This window comes from Oncorhynchus clarkii, chromosome 26 (genome assembly GCF_045791955.1).
Source record: "Oncorhynchus clarkii lewisi isolate Uvic-CL-2024 chromosome 26, UVic_Ocla_1.0, whole genome shotgun sequence".
NCBI lineage: Eukaryota > Metazoa > Chordata > Actinopteri > Salmoniformes > Salmonidae > Oncorhynchus > Oncorhynchus clarkii.
Genome location: NC_092172.1, coordinates 49,502,886 through 49,519,888, shown reverse-complemented (window position 1 = coordinate 49,519,888; position 17,003 = coordinate 49,502,886). Strand labels below are relative to the sequence as shown.

At 46.4% G+C, this 17,003-nt stretch overlaps 1 protein-coding gene across 1 annotated transcript in view; it reads left to right on the top strand.

The window, feature by feature from the left end:
* Positions 1-16,139: 16,139 nt before the first annotated feature.
* The window catches only part of LOC139384762 (palmitoyltransferase ZDHHC1-like), a 102,775-nt gene continuing 101,911 nt past the window's right edge, over positions 16,140-17,003 (top strand). Inside the window, exon 1 of the mRNA XM_071129634.1 lies at positions 16,140-16,896. The gene's annotated coding sequence lies outside the window, so the exon portion shown is untranslated. The remainder of the gene's footprint in view (positions 16,897-17,003) is intronic.

The following is a 17,003-nucleotide window of genomic DNA, read 5'->3' as shown; positions in this document are numbered from 1 at the left end:
GACGCTGGATATCTGTAAATAATGTCAGAGTGTTGGGGTGGGACGCTGGATATCTGTAAATAATGTCAGAGTGTTGGAGTGGGACGCTGGCTATCTGTAAATAATGTCAGAGTGTTGGGGTGGGACGCTGGCTATCTGTAAATAATGTCAGAGTGTTGGGGTGGGACGCTGGATATCTGTAAATAATGTCAGAGTGTTGGGGTGTGACGCTGGCTATCTGTAAATAATGTCAGAGTGTTGGGGTGGGACGCTGGCTATCTGTAAATAATGTCAGAGTGTTGGGGTGGGACGCTGGCTATCTGTAAATAATGTCAGAGTGTTGGGGTGGGACGCTGGCTATCTGTAAATAATGTCAGAGTGTTGGAGTGGGACGCTGGATATCTGTAAATAATGTCAGAGTGTTGGGGTGGGACGCTGGCTATCTGTAAATAATGTCAGAGTGTTGGAGTGGGACGCTGGCTATCTGTAAATAATGTCAGAGTGTTGGGGTGGGACGCTGGATATCTGTAAATAATGTCAGAGTGTTGGGGTGGGACGCTGGATATCTGTAAATAATGTCAGAGTGTTGGAGTGGGACGCTGGCTATCTGTAAATAATGTCAGAGTGTTGGGGTGGGACGCTGGCTATCTGTAAATAATGTCAGAGTGTTGGGGTGGGACGCTGGCTATCTGTAAATAATGTCAGAGTGTTGGGGTGGGACGCTGGCTATCTGTAAATAATGTCAGAGTGTTGGAGTGTGACGCTGGCTATCTGTAAATAATGTCAGAGTGTTGGGGTGTGACGCTGGATATCTGTAAATAATGTCAGAGTGTTGGGGTGGGACGCTGGATATCTGTAAATAATGTCAGAGTGTTGGAGTGGGACGCTGGCTATCTGTAAATAATGTCAGAGTGTTGGGGTGGGACGCTGGCTATCTGTAAATAATGTCAGAGTGTTGGGGTGGGACGCTGGCTATCTGTAAATAATGTCAGAGTGTTGGGGTGGGACGCTGGCTATCTGTAAATAATGTCAGAGTGTTGGAGTGTGACGCTGGCTATCTGTAAATAATGTCAGAGTGTTGGGGTGTGACGCTGGATATCTGTAAATAATGTCAGAGTGTTGGGGTGGGACGCTGGCTATCTGTAAATAATGTCAGAGTGTTGGAGTGGGACGCTGGCTATCTGTAAATAATGTCAGAGTGTTGGGGTGGGACGCTGGCTATCTGTAAATAATGTCAGAGTGTTGGGGTGGGACGCTGGCTATCTGTAAATAATGTCAGAGTGTTGGGGTGTGACGCTGGCTATCTGTAAATAATGTCAGAGTGTTGGGGTGTGACGCTGGCTATCTGTAAATAATGTCAGAGTGTTGGGGTGGGACGCTGGATATCTGTAAATAATGTCAGAGTGTTGGGGTGTGACGCTGGCTATCTGTAAATAATGTCAGAGTGTTGGAGTGGGACGCTGGATATCTGTAAATAATGTCAGAGTGTTGGAGTGGGACGCTGGCTATCTGTAAATAATGTCAGAGTGTTGGGGTGGGACGCTGGCTATCTGTAAATAATGTCAGAGTGTTGGAGTGGGACGCTGGATATCTGTAAATAATGTCAGAGTGTTGGGGTGTGACGCTGGCTATCTGTAAATAATGTCAGAGTGTTGGAGTGGGACGCTGGCTATCTGTAAATAATGTCAGAGTGTTGGAGTGGGACGCTGGCTATCTGTAAATAATGTCAGAGTGTTGGGGTGGGATGCTGGCTATCTGTAAATAATGTCATAGTGTTGGGGTGGGACGCTGGCTATCTGTAAATAATGTCAGAGTGTTGGAGTGGGACGCTGGCTATCTGTAAATAATGTCAGAGTGTTGGAGTGTGACGCTGGATATCTGTAAATAATGTCAGAGTGTTGGGGTGGGACGCTGGCTATCTGTAAATAATGTCAGAGTGTTGGGGTGGGACGCTGGATATCTGTAAATAATGTCAGAGTGTTGGGGTGGGACGCTGGATATCTGTAAATAATGTCAGAGTGTTGGAGTGGGACGCTGGCTATCTGTAAATAATGTCAGAGTGTTGGGGTGGGACGCTGGCTATCTGTAAATAATGTCAGAGTGTTGGGGTGGGACGCTGGATATCTGTAAATAATGTCAGAGTGTTGGGGTGTGACGCTGGCTATCTGTAAATAATGTCAGAGTGTTGGGGTGGGACGCTGGCTATCTGTAAATAATGTAAGAGTGTTGGGGTGGGACGCTGGCTATCTGTAAATAATGTCAGAGTGTTGGGGTGGGACGCTGGCTATCTGTAAATAATGTCAGAGTGTTGGAGTGGGACGCTGGATATCTGTAAATAATGTCAGAGTGTTGGGGTGGGACGCTGGCTATCTGTAAATAATGTCAGAGTGTTGGAGTGGGACGCTGGCTATCTGTAAATAATGTCAGAGTGTTGGGGTGGGACGCTGGATATCTGTAAATAATGTCAGAGTGTTGGAGTGTGACGCTGGATATCTGTAAATAATGTCAGAGTGTTGGGGTGGGACGCTGGCTATCTGTAAATAATGTCAGAGTGTTGGGGTGGGACGCTGGATATCTGTAAATAATGTCAGAGTGTTGGGGTGGGACGCTGGATATCTGTAAATAATGTCAGAGTGTTGGAGTGGGACGCTGGCTATCTGTAAATAATGTCAGAGTGTTGGGGTGGGACGCTGGCTATCTGTAAATAACGTCAGAGTGTTGGGGTGGGACGCTGGATATCTGTAAATAATGTCAGAGTGTTGGGGTGGGACGCTGGCTATCTGTAAATAATGTCAGAGTGTTGGGGTGGGACGCTGGCTATCTGTAAATAATGTAAGAGTGTTGGGGTGGGACGCTGGCTATCTGTAAATAATGTCAGAGTGTTGGGGTGGGACGCTGGCTATCTGTAAATAATGTCAGAGTGTTGGAGTGGGACGCTGGATATCTGTAAATAATGTCAGAGTGTTGGGGTGGGACGCTGGCTATCTGTAAATAATGTCAGAGTGTTGGAGTGGGACGCTGGCTATCTGTAAATAATGTCAGAGTGTTGGGGTGGGACGCTGGATATCTGTAAATAATGTCAGAGTGTTGGGGTGGGACGCTGGATATCTGTAAATAATATCAGAGTGTTGGAGTGGGACGCTGGCTATCTGTAAATAATGTCAGAGTGTTGGGGTGGGACGCTGGCTATCTGTAAATAATGTCAGAGTGTTGGGGTGGGACGCTGGCTATCTGTAAATAATGTCAGAGTGTTGGGGTGGGACGCTGGCTATCTGTAAATAATGTCAGAGTGTTGGAGTGTGACGCTGGCTATCTGTAAATAATGTCAGAGTGTTGGGGTGTGACGCTGGATATCTGTAAATAATGTCAGAGTGTTGGGGTGGGACGCTGGCTATCTGTAAATAATGTCAGAGTGTTGGAGTGGGACGCTGGCTATCTGTAAATAATGTCAGAGTGTTGGGGTGGGACGCTGGCTATCTGTAAATAATGTCAGAGTGTTGGGGTGGGACGCTGGCTATCTGTAAATAATGTCAGAGTGTTGGGGTGGGACGCTGGCTATCTGTAAATAATGTCAGAGTTTTGGGGTGGGACGCTGGATATCTGTAAATAATGTCAGAGTGTTGGAGTGGGACGCTGGCTATCTGTAAATAATGTCAGAGTGTTGGGGTGGGACGCTGGCTATCTGTAAATAATGTCAGAGTGTTGGAGTGGGACGCTGGCTATCTGTAAATAATGTCAGAGTGTTGGAGTGGGACGCTGGCTATCTGTAAATAATGTCAGAGTGTTGGAGTGGGACGCTGGCTATCTGTAAATAATGTCAGAGTGTTGGGGTGGGACGCTGGCTATCTGTAAATAATGTCAGAGTGTTGGGGTGTGACGCTGGCTATCTGTAAATAATGTCAGAGTGTTGGAGTGGGACGCTGGCTATCTGTAAATAATGTCAGAGTGTTGGGGTGGGACGCTGGCTATCTGTAAATAATGTCAGAGTGTTGGGGTGGGACGCTGGCTATCTGTAAATAATGTCAGATTGTTGGGGTGGGACGCTGGCTATCTGTAAATAATGTCAGAGTGTTGGAGTGGGACGCTGGCTATCTGTAAATAATGTCAGAGTGTTGGGGTGGGACGCTGGCTATCTGTAAATAATGTCAGAGTGTTGGAGTGGGACGCTGGCTATCTGTAAATAATGTCAGAGTGTTGGAGTGGGACGCTGGCTATCTGTAAATAATGTCAGAGTGTTGGAGTGGGACGCTGGCTATCTGTAAATAATGTCAGAGTGTTGGAGTGGGACGCTGGCTATCTGTAAATAATGTCAGAGTGTTGGAGTGGGACGCTGGCTATCTGTAAATAATGTCAGAGTGTTGGAGTGGGACGCTGGCTATCTGTAAATAATGTCAGAGTGTTGGGGTGGGACGCTGGCTATCTGTAAATAATGTCAGAGTGTTGGGGTGGGACGCTGGCTATCTGTAAATAATGTCAGAGTGTTGGGGTGGGACGCTGGCTATCTGTAAATAATGTCAGAGTGTTGGGGTGGGACGCTGGCTATCTGTAAATAATGTCAGAGTGTTGGAGTGGGACGCTGGCTATCTGTAAATAATGTCAGAGTGTTGGGGTGGGACGCTGGCTATCTGTAAATAATGTCAGAGTGTTGGGGTGTGACGCTGGCTATCTGTAAATAATGTCAGAGTGTTGGAGTGGGACGCTGGCTATCTGTAAATAATGTCAGAGTGTTGGAGTGGGACGCTGGCTATCTGTAAATAATGTCAGAGTGTTGGGGTGGGACGCTGGCTATCTGTAAATAATGTCAGAGTGTTGGGGTGGGACGCTGGCTATCTGTAAATAATGTCAGAGTTTTGGGGTGGGACGCTGGATATCTGTAAATAATGTCAGAGTGTTGGAGTGGGACGCTGGCTATCTGTAAATAATGTCAGAGTGTTGGGGTGGGACGCTGGCTATCTGTAAATAATGTCAGAGTGTTGGAGTGGGACGCTGGCTATCTGTAAATAATGTCAGAGTGTTGGAGTGGGACGCTGGCTATCTGTAAATAATGTCAGAGTGTTGGAGTGGGACGCTGGCTATCTGTAAATAATGTCAGAGTGTTGGGGTGGGACGCTGGCTATCTGTAAATAATGTCAGAGTGTTGGGGTGTGACGCTGGCTATCTGTAAATAATGTCAGAGTGTTGGAGTGGGACGCTGGCTATCTGTAAATAATGTCAGAGTGTTGGGGTGGGACGCTGGCTATCTGTAAATAATGTCAGAGTGTTGGGGTGGGACGCTGGCTATCTGTAAATAATGTCAGATTGTTGGGGTGGGACGCTGGCTATCTGTAAATAATGTCAGAGTGTTGGAGTGGGACGCTGGCTATCTGTAAATAATGTCAGAGTGTTGGGGTGGGACGCTGGCTATCTGTAAATAATGTCAGAGTGTTGGAGTGGGACGCTGGCTATCTGTAAATAATGTCAGAGTGTTGGAGTGGGACGCTGGCTATCTGTAAATAATGTCAGAGTGTTGGAGTGGGACGCTGGCTATCTGTAAATAATGTCAGAGTGTTGGAGTGGGACGCTGGCTATCTGTAAATAATGTCAGAGTGTTGGAGTGGGACGCTGGCTATCTGTAAATAATGTCAGAGTGTTGGAGTGGGACGCTGGCTATCTGTAAATAATGTCAGAGTGTTGGGGTGGGACGCTGGCTATCTGTAAATAATGTCAGAGTGTTGGGGTGGGACGCTGGCTATCTGTAAATAATGTCAGAGTGTTGGGGTGGGACGCTGGCTATCTGTAAATAATGTCAGAGTGTTGGGGTGGGACGCTGGCTATCTGTAAATAATGTCAGAGTGTTGGAGTGGGACGCTGGCTATCTGTAAATAATGTCAGAGTGTTGGGGTGGGACGCTGGCTATCTGTAAATAATGTCAGAGTGTTGGGGTGTGACGCTGGCTATCTGTAAATAATGTCAGAGTGTTGGAGTGGGACGCTGGCTATCTGTAAATAATGTCAGAGTGTTGGAGTGGGACGCTGGCTATCTGTAAATAATGTCAGAGTGTTGGGGTGGGACGCTGGCTATCTGTAAATAATGTCAGAGTGTTGGGGTGGGACGCTGGCTATCTGTAAATAATGTCAGAGTGTTGGGGTGGGACGCTGGCTATCTGTAAATAATGTCAGAGTGTTGGGGTGGGACGCTGGATATCTGTAAATAATGTCAGAGTGTTGGAGTGGGACGCTGGCTATCTGTAAATAATGTCAGAGTGTTGGGGTGGGACGCTGGCTATCTGTAAATAATGTCAGAGTGTTGGAGTGGGACGCTGGCTATCTGTAAATAATGTCAGAGTGTTGGAGTGGGACGCTGGCTATCTGTAAATAATGTCAGAGTGTTGGAGTGGGACGCTGGCTATCTGTAAATAATGTCAGAGTGTTGGGGTGGGACGCTGGCTATCTGTAAATAATGTCAGAGTGTTGGGGTGTGACGCTGGCTATCTGTAAATAATGTCAGAGTGTTGGAGTGGGACGCTGGCTATCTGTAAATAATGTCAGAGTGTTGGGGTGGGACGCTGGCTATCTGTAAATAATGTCAGAGTGTTGGGGTGGGACGCTGGCTATCTGTAAATAATGTCAGAGTGTTGGGGTGGGACGCTGGCTATCTGTAAATAATGTCAGAGTGTTGGAGTGGGACGCTGGCTATCTGTAAATAATGTCAGAGTGTTGGGGTGGGACGCTGGCTATCTGTAAATAATGTCAGAGTGTTGGAGTGGGACGCTGGCTATCTGTAAATAATGTCAGAGTGTTGGAGTGGGACGCTGGCTATCTGTAAATAATGTCAGAGTGTTGGAGTGGGACGCTGGCTATCTGTAAATAATGTCAGAGTGTTGGAGTGGGACGCTGGCTATCTGTAAATAATGTCAGAGTGTTGGAGTGGGACGCTGGCTATCTGTAAATAATGTCAGAGTGTTGGAGTGGGACGCTGGCTATCTGTAAATAATGTCAGAGTGTTGGGGTGGGACGCTGGCTATCTGTAAATAATGTCAGAGTGTTGGGGTGGGACGCTGGCTATCTGTAAATAATGTCAGAGTGTTGGGGTGGGACGCTGGCTATCTGTAAATAATGTCAGAGTGTTGGGGTGGGACGCTGGCTATCTGTAAATAATGTCAGAGTGTTGGAGTGGGACGCTGGCTATCTGTAAATAATGTCAGAGTGTTGGGGTGGGACGCTGGCTATCTGTAAATAATGTCAGAGTGTTGGGGTGTGACGCTGGCTATCTGTAAATAATGTCAGAGTGTTGGAGTGGGACGCTGGCTATCTGTAAATAATGTCAGAGTGTTGGGGTGGGACGCTGGCTATCTGTAAATAATGTCAGAGTGTTGGGGTGGGACGCTGGCTATCTGTAAATAATGTCAGAGTGTTGGGGTGGGACGCTGGATATCTGTAAATAATGTCAGAGTGTTGGGGTGGGACGCTGGCTATCTGTAAATAATGTCAGAGTGTTGGAGTGGGACGCTGGCTATCTGTAAATAATGTCAGAGTGTTGGGGTGGGACGCTGGCTATCTGTAAATAATGTCAGAGTGTTGGAGTGTGACGCTGGCTATCTGTAAATAATGTCAGAGTGTTGGAGTGTGACGCTGGCTATCTGTAAATAATGTCAGAGTGTTGGAGTGGGACGCTGGCTATCTGTAAATAATGTCAGAGTGTTGGGGTGGGACGCTGGCTATCTGTAAATAATGTCAGAGTGTTGGGGTGGGACGCTGGCTATCTGTAAATAATGTCAGAGTGTTGGAGTGGGACGCTGGCTATCTGTAAATAATGTCAGAGTGTTGGAGTGGGACGCTGGATATCTGTAAATAATGTCAGAGTGTTGGGGTGGGACGCTGGCTATCTGTAAATAATGTCAGAGTGTTGGGGTGGGACGCTGGCTATCTGTAAATAATGTCAGAGTGTTGGGGTGGGACGCTGGCTATCTGTAAATAATGTCAGAGTGTTGGGGTGGGACGCTGGCTATCTGTAAATAATGTCAGAGTGTTGGGGTGGGACGCTGGCTATCTGTAAATAATGTCAGAGTGTTGGGGTGGGACGCTGGCTATCTGTAAATAATGTCAGAGTGTTGGGGTGGGACGCTGGCTATCTGTAAATAATGTCAGAGTGTTGGAGTGGGACGCTGGCTATCTGTAAATAATGTCAGAGTGTTGGGGTGGGACGCTGGCTATCTGTAAATAATGTCAGAGTGTTGGGGTGGGACGCTGGCTATCTGTAAATAATGTCAGAGTGTTGGAGTGGGACGCTGGCTATCTGTAAATAATGTCAGAGTGTTGGGGTGGGACGCTGGCTATCTGTAAATAATGTCAGAGTGTTGGAGTGGGACGCTGGCTATCTGTAAATAATGTCAGAGTGTTGGGGTGGGACGCTGGCTATCTGTAAATAATGTCAGAGTGTTGGGGTGGGACGCTGGCTATCTGTAAATAATGTCAGAGTGTTGGAGTGGGACGCTGGCTATCTGTAAATAATGTCAGAGTGTTGGGGTGGGACGCTGGCTATCTGTAAATAATGTCAGAGTGTTGGAGTGGGACGCTGGCTATCTGTAAATAATGTCAGAGTGTTGGAGTGGGACGCTGGCTATCTGTAAATAATGTCAGAGTGTTGGGGTGGGACGCTGGCTATCTGTAAATAATGTCAGAGTGTTGGGGTGGGACGCTGGCTATCTGTAAATAATGTCAGAGTGTTGGGGTGGGACGCTGGCTATCTGTAAATAATGTCAGAGTGTTGGGGTGGGACGCTGGATATCTGTAAATAATGTCAGAGTGTTGGAGTGGGACGCTGGCTATCTGTAAATAATGTCAGAGTGTTGGGGTGGGACGCTGGCTATCTGTAAATAATGTCAGAGTGTTGGAGTGGGACGCTGGCTATCTGTAAATAATGTCAGAGTGTTGGAGTGGGACGCTGGCTATCTGTAAATAATGTCAGAGTGTTGGAGTGGGACGCTGGCTATCTGTAAATAATGTCAGAGTGTTGGGGTGGGACGCTGGCTATCTGTAAATAATGTCAGAGTGTTGGGGTGTGACGCTGGCTATCTGTAAATAATGTCAGAGTGTTGGAGTGGGACGCTGGCTATCTGTAAATAATGTCAGAGTGTTGGGGTGGGACGCTGGCTATCTGTAAATAATGTCAGAGTGTTGGGGTGGGACGCTGAGTATCTGTAAATAATGTCAGAGTGTTGGGGTGGGACGCTGGCTATCTGTAAATAATGTCAGAGTGTTGGAGTGGGACGCTGGCTATCTGTAAATAATGTCAGAGTGTTGGGGTGGGACGCTGGCTATCTGTAAATAATGTCAGAGTGTTGGAGTGGGACGCTGGCTATCTGTAAATAATGTCAGAGTGTTGGAGTGGGACGCTGGCTATCTGTAAATAATGTCAGAGTGTTGGAGTGGGACGCTGGCTATCTGTAAATAATGTCAGAGTGTTGGAGTGGGACGCTGGCTATCTGTAAATAATGTCAGAGTGTTGGAGTGGGACGCTGGCTATCTGTAAATAATGTCAGAGTGTTGGAGTGGGACGCTGGCTATCTGTAAATAATGTCAGAGTGTAGTGGGGTGGGACGCTGGCTATCTGTAAATAATGTCAGAGTGTTGGGGTGGGACGCTGGCTATCTGTAAATAATGTCAGAGTGTTGGGGTGGGACGCTGGCTATCTGTAAATAATGTCAGAGTGTTGGGGTGGGACGCTGGCTATCTGTAAATAATGTCAGAGTGTTGGAGTGGGACGCTGGCTATCTGTAAATAATGTCAGAGTGTTGGGGTGGGACGCTGGCTATCTGTAAATAATGTCAGAGTGTTGGGGTGGGACGCTGGCTATCTGTAAATAATGTCAGAGTGTTGGAGTGGGACGCTGGCTATCTGTAAATAATGTCAGAGTGTTGGGGTGGGACGCTGGCTATCTGTAAATAATGTCAGAGTGTTGGGGTGTGACGCTGGCTATCTGTAAATAATGTCAGAGTGTTGGAGTGGGACGCTGGCTATCTGTAAATAATGTCAGAGTGTTGGGGTGGGACGCTGGCTATCTGTAAATAATGTCAGAGTGTTGGGGTGGGACGCTGGCTATCTGTAAATAATGTCAGAGTGTTGGGGTGGGACGCTGGATATCTGTAAATAATGTCAGAGTGTTGGGGTGGGACGCTGGCTATCTGTAAATAATGTCAGAGTGTTGGAGTGGGACGCTGGCTATCTGTAAATAATGTCAGAGTGTTGGGGTGGGACGCTGGCTATCTGTAAATAATGTCAGAGTGTTGGAGTGTGACGCTGGCTATCTGTAAATAATGTCAGAGTGTTGGAGTGTGACGCTGGCTATCTGTAAATAATGTCAGAGTGTTGGAGTGGGACGCTGGCTATCTGTAAATAATGTCAGAGTGTTGGGGTGGGACGCTGGCTATCTGTAAATAATGTCAGAGTGTTGGGGTGGGACGCTGGCTATCTGTAAATAATGTCAGAGTGTTGGAGTGGGACGCTGGCTATCTGTAAATAATGTCAGAGTGTTGGAGTGGGACGCTGGATATCTGTAAATAATGTCAGAGTGTTGGGGTGGGACGCTGGCTATCTGTAAATAATGTCAGAGTGTTGGGGTGGGACGCTGGCTATCTGTAAATAATGTCAGAGTGTTGGGGTGGGACGCTGGCTATCTGTAAATAATGTCAGAGTGTTGGGGTGGGACGCTGGCTATCTGTAAATAATGTCAGAGTGTTGGGGTGGGACGCTGGCTATCTGTAAATAATGTCAGAGTGTTGGGGTGGGACGCTGGCTATCTGTAAATAATGTCAGAGTGTTGGGGTGGGACGCTGGCTATCTGTAAATAATGTCAGAGTGTTGGAGTGGGACGCTGGCTATCTGTAAATAATGTCAGAGTGTTGGGGTGGGACGCTGGCTATCTGTAAATAATGTCAGAGTGTTGGGGTGGGACGCTGGCTATCTGTAAATAATGTCAGAGTGTTGGAGTGGGACGCTGGCTATCTGTAAATAATGTCAGAGTGTTGGGGTGGGACGCTGGCTATCTGTAAATAATGTCAGAGTGTTGGAGTGGGACGCTGGCTATCTGTAAATAATGTCAGAGTGTTGGGGTGGGACGCTGGCTATCTGTAAATAATGTCAGAGTGTTGGGGTGGGACGCTGGCTATCTGTAAATAATGTCAGAGTGTTGGAGTGGGACGCTGGCTATCTGTAAATAATGTCAGAGTGTTGGGGTGGGACGCTGGCTATCTGTAAATAATGTCAGAGTGTTGGAGTGGGACGCTGGCTATCTGTAAATAATGTCAGAGTGTTGGAGTGGGACGCTGGCTATCTGTAAATAATGTCAGAGTGTTGGGGTGGGACGCTGGCTATCTGTAAATAATGTCAGAGTGTTGGGGTGGGACGCTGGCTATCTGTAAATAATGTCAGAGTGTTGGGGTGGGACGCTGGCTATCTGTAAATAATGTCAGAGTGTTGGGGTGGGACGCTGGATATCTGTAAATAATGTCAGAGTGTTGGAGTGGGACGCTGGCTATCTGTAAATAATGTCAGAGTGTTGGGGTGGGACGCTGGCTATCTGTAAATAATGTCAGAGTGTTGGAGTGGGACGCTGGCTATCTGTAAATAATGTCAGAGTGTTGGAGTGGGACGCTGGATATCTGTAAATAATGTCAGAGTGTTGGAGTGGGACGCTGGCTATCTGTAAATAATGTCAGAGTGTTGGGGTGGGACGCTGGCTATCTGTAAATAATGTCAGAGTGTTGGGGTGTGACGCTGGCTATCTGTAAATAATGTCAGAGTGTTGGAGTGGGACGCTGGCTATCTGTAAATAATGTCAGAGTGTTGGGGTGGGACGCTGGCTATCTGTAAATAATGTCAGAGTGTTGGGGTGGGACGCTGGCTATCTGTAAATAATGTCAGAGTGTTGGGGTGGGACGCTGGCTATCTGTAAATAATGTCAGAGTGTTGGAGTGGGACGCTGGCTATCTGTAAATAATGTCAGAGTGTTGGGGTGGGACGCTGGCTATCTGTAAATAATGTCAGAGTGTTGGAGTGGGACGCTGGCTATCTGTAAATAATGTCAGAGTGTTGGAGTGGGACGCTGGCTATCTGTAAATAATGTCAGAGTGTTGGAGTGGGACGCTGGCTATCTGTAAATAATGTCAGAGTGTTGGAGTGGGACGCTGGCTATCTGTAAATAATGTCAGAGTGTTGGGGTGGGACGCTGGCTATCTGTAAATAATGTCAGAGTGTTGGGGTGGGACGCTGGCTATCTGTAAATAATGTCAGAGTGTTGGGGTGGGACGCTGGCTATCTGTAAATAATGTCAGAGTGTTGGGGTGGGACGCTGGCTATCTGTAAATAATGTCAGAGTGTTGGAGTGGGACGCTGGCTATCTGTAAATAATGTCAGAGTGTTGGGGTGGGACGCTGGCTATCTGTAAATAATGTCAGAGTGTTGGGGTGTGACGCTGGCTATCTGTAAATAATGTCAGAGTGTTGGAGTGGGACGCTGGCTATCTGTAAATAATGTCAGAGTGTTGGAGTGGGACGCTGGCTATCTGTAAATAATGTCAGAGTGTTGGGGTGGGACGCTGGCTATCTGTAAATAATGTCAGAGTGTTGGGGTGGGACGCTGGCTATCTGTAAATAATGTCAGAGTGTTGGGGTGGGACGCTGGCTATCTGTAAATAATGTCAGAGTGTTGGGGTGGGACGCTGGATATCTGTAAATAATGTCAGAGTGTTGGAGTGGGACGCTGGCTATCTGTAAATAATGTCAGAGTGTTGGGGTGGGACGCTGGCTATCTGTAAATAATGTCAGAGTGTTGGAGTGGGACGCTGGCTATCTGTAAATAATGTCAGAGTGTTGGAGTGGGACGCTGGCTATCTGTAAATAATGTCAGAGTGTTGGAGTGGGACGCTGGCTATCTGTAAATAATGTCAGAGTGTTGGGGTGGGACGCTGGCTATCTGTAAATAATGTCAGAGTGTTGGGGTGTGACGCTGGCTATCTGTAAATAATGTCAGAGTGTTGGAGTGGGACGCTGGCTATCTGTAAATAATGTCAGAGTGTTGGGGTGGGACGCTGGCTATCTGTAAATAATGTCAGAGTGTTGGGGTGGGACGCTGGCTATCTGTAAATAATGTCAGAGTGTTGGGGTGGGACGCTGGCTATCTGTAAATAATGTCAGAGTGTTGGAGTGGGACGCTGGCTATCTGTAAATAATGTCAGAGTGTTGGGGTGGGACGCTGGCTATCTGTAAATAATGTCAGAGTGTTGGAGTGGGACGCTGGCTATCTGTAAATAATGTCAGAGTGTTGGAGTGGGACGCTGGCTATCTGTAAATAATGTCAGAGTGTTGGAGTGGGACGCTGGCTATCTGTAAATAATGTCAGAGTGTTGGAGTGGGACGCTGGCTATCTGTAAATAATGTCAGAGTGTTGGAGTGGGACGCTGGCTATCTGTAAATAATGTCAGAGTGTTGGAGTGGGACGCTGGCTATCTGTAAATAATGTCAGAGTGTTGGGGTGGGACGCTGGCTATCTGTAAATAATGTCAGAGTGTTGGGGTGGGACGCTGGCTATCTGTAAATAATGTCAGAGTGTTGGGGTGGGACGCTGGCTATCTGTAAATAATGTCAGAGTGTTGGAGTGGGACGCTGGCTATCTGTAAATAATGTCAGAGTGTTGGGGTGGGACGCTGGCTATCTGTAAATAATGTCAGAGTGTTGGGGTGTGACGCTGGCTATCTGTAAATAATGTCAGAGTGTTGGAGTGGGACGCTGGCTATCTGTAAATAATGTCAGAGTGTTGGGGTGGGACGCTGGCTATCTGTAAATAATGTCAGAGTGTTGGGGTGGGACGCTGGCTATCTGTAAATAATGTCAGAGTGTTGGGGTGGGACGCTGGATATCTGTAAATAATGTCAGAGTGTTGGGGTGGGACGCTGGCTATCTGTAAATAATGTCAGAGTGTTGGAGTGGGACGCTGGCTATCTGTAAATAATGTCAGAGTGTTGGGGTGGGACGCTGGCTATCTGTAAATAATGTCAGAGTGTTGGAGTGTGACGCTGGCTATCTGTAAATAATGTCAGAGTGTTGGAGTGTGACGCTGGCTATCTGTAAATAATGTCAGAGTGTTGGAGTGGGACGCTGGCTATCTGTAAATAATGTCAGAGTGTTGGGGTGGGACGCTGGCTATCTGTAAATAATGTCAGAGTGTTGGGGTGGGACGCTGGCTATCTGTAAATAATGTCAGAGTGTTGGAGTGGGACGCTGGCTATCTGTAAATAATGTCAGAGTGTTGGAGTGGGACGCTGGATATCTGTAAATAATGTCAGAGTGTTGGGGTGGGACGCTGGCTATCTGTAAATAATGTCAGAGTGTTGGGGTGGGACGCTGGCTATCTGTAAATAATGTCAGAGTGTTGGGGTGGGACGCTGGCTATCTGTAAATAATGTCAGAGTGTTGGGGTGGGACGCTGGCTATCTGTAAATAATGTCAGAGTGTTGGGGTGGGACGCTGGCTATCTGTAAATAATGTCAGAGTGTTGGGGTGGGACGCTGGCTATCTGTAAATAATGTCAGAGTGTTGGGGTGGGACGCTGGCTATCTGTAAATAATGTCAGAGTGTTGGAGTGGGACGCTGGCTATCTGTAAATAATGTCAGAGTGTTGGGGTGGGACGCTGGCTATCTGTAAATAATGTCAGAGTGTTGGGGTGGGACGCTGGCTATCTGTAAATAATGTCAGAGTGTTGGAGTGGGACGCTGGCTATCTGTAAATAATGTCAGAGTGTTGGGGTGGGACGCTGGCTATCTGTAAATAATGTCAGAGTGTTGGAGTGGGACGCTGGCTATCTGTAAATAATGTCAGAGTGTTGGGGTGGGACGCTGGCTATCTGTAAATAATGTCAGAGTGTTGGGGTGGGACGCTGGCTATCTGTAAATAATGTCAGAGTGTTGGAGTGGGACGCTGGCTATCTGTAAATAATGTCAGAGTGTTGGGGTGGGACGCTGGCTATCTGTAAATAATGTCAGAGTGTTGGAGTGGGACGCTGGCTATCTGTAAATAATGTCAGAGTGTTGGAGTGGGACGCTGGCTATCTGTAAATAATGTCAGAGTGTTGGGGTGGGACGCTGGCTATCTGTAAATAATGTCAGAGTGTTGGGGTGGGACGCTGGCTATCTGTAAATAATGTCAGAGTGTTGGGGTGGGACGCTGGCTATCCGTACATTTTAAAAACAATTAAATGTTCGTATCTGCGTTTGCAAATTTAAATAAAATAAATAATTTAAGGAATTTAAAATTATTTATGCTTTTACATTTTACTCTTGATACTTAAGTATATTTAGAACCAAATACTTTTAGACTTTTACTCAAGTAGTGTTTTTTTAACTTGAACTTTTACTTGAGTCATTTTCTATTTAGTTATCTAGACATTTACTCAAGTGGTGTCTTTTTAACTTGAACTTTTACTTGAGTCATTTTCTATTTAGTTATCTAGACATTTACTCAAGTAGTATTTTTTAACTTGAACTTTTACTTGAGTCATTTTCTATTTAGTTATCTAGACATTTACTCAAGTACCACAATTGGGTACCTTTATTTCTCCACCACTGGCTTTTTTAAACAATACTTTGTGTGTCAACCAAAGTTCCAGAACATGAACCTTTAAACTCTAGACATCACAATTCCAGAAAACATTGAAATATAGAATATTACCTGATATCGCTAATATAATGACGTTTCATATGTTGTATGTATTCATATATAAACTACTGTGCCCGTTGCAACCCAATAACTCCAAAGGTTGCTGAGTCAGGATAAATTGCTGATGGGATATTCACATATATGACACACTGCTGCCCTCTGTTGTTCGTTCTATTACATTACAATGATGTAAGTGGGAGACTGATTCATTTGTGGAACAAGAGACGTCAAATGACTCCTATGTATCTGGACAAACTCAACATACAAGCAGTGTAAGTGTTCTTCCATTGAATCCACGCCTAGCTACCTGGCTCGGCTGCACCTGTAGCTCGTCTGTGAAAGCATTGTGGAAAGCATTGGGGATTAGAAACAGGTGCAGGACGGGCGTGTTGCTCGACATGACCACCAGGGGTCACTGTGGTGGCGACTCCTACTAGGACCAATCAGAACGGGGCTCTGGGTCGTTACCAGGGAAACCAGGAAGTTGAAAAATCGGAAGGATTGGTTTTTTTTTTAGACAGGAACCAAGTCTACTGTTATTATCCGTTATCTGGTTAAAATAACTTACCATTTAAGATTAAAATAGTATAACTCAATTGGTGGTAGCTTTTGATATTTCATGATTTGGTATTTTTTGTTGAATCGTGGTATTGTTTTTTTAACAAGCTACCGTCGCTGGCTGAGTTTACCGATGCCACATTGCCCAGGCTAGTGACTGTTACAGTAGGTTAATACCGCGGTTAGCTACAGAGCTAACAGATTCCCGGCAGCATCTCCAGACATAAAGAAAAAGCTCCTAATCAATCAACTGATCCTGGTACAGTTAGCTAACGTTACCTTTGCTTGCTTTCAGATGAGCTAGCAATTAGCTTGCTAGCCTAAAACAAATCGTATGGGGTGTTGGTTTAGAAGCTAGGAAGCTTAACTAGCAAGTTATATCCCCCTCATGGCATATACTTTTACGCCCTACTGACTTGAATTCCTTGGAGGAGGAGGGTTGGCTGATTGCCTCTGTGTGGTGTGCAGCTAGCTAGTTAAAAACAATGGCTGGTATTCATGCTGAATGAAGCAAGACATGGGACCCTGCTGCTGGACTTTAGCTGAAACCCCTGGAGGAAAGACAACGGCGGACCTGCCTTGTTGTGATCCGACTCTGAGATGATTTGGTTAAGAAGAACAGCCCGCAGCAGCAGCAGCGTCCCCAGTCGATTCAACCCGCACTGAAAAGGTGAGTCACTCAGTCACAACCTACAATTATTACCAGCTTCCCTTTTATAACGGGATGGTGCTTTTTGTTCTTCTGTCTACAATTAAGATAATGGTGTTGATATGGTA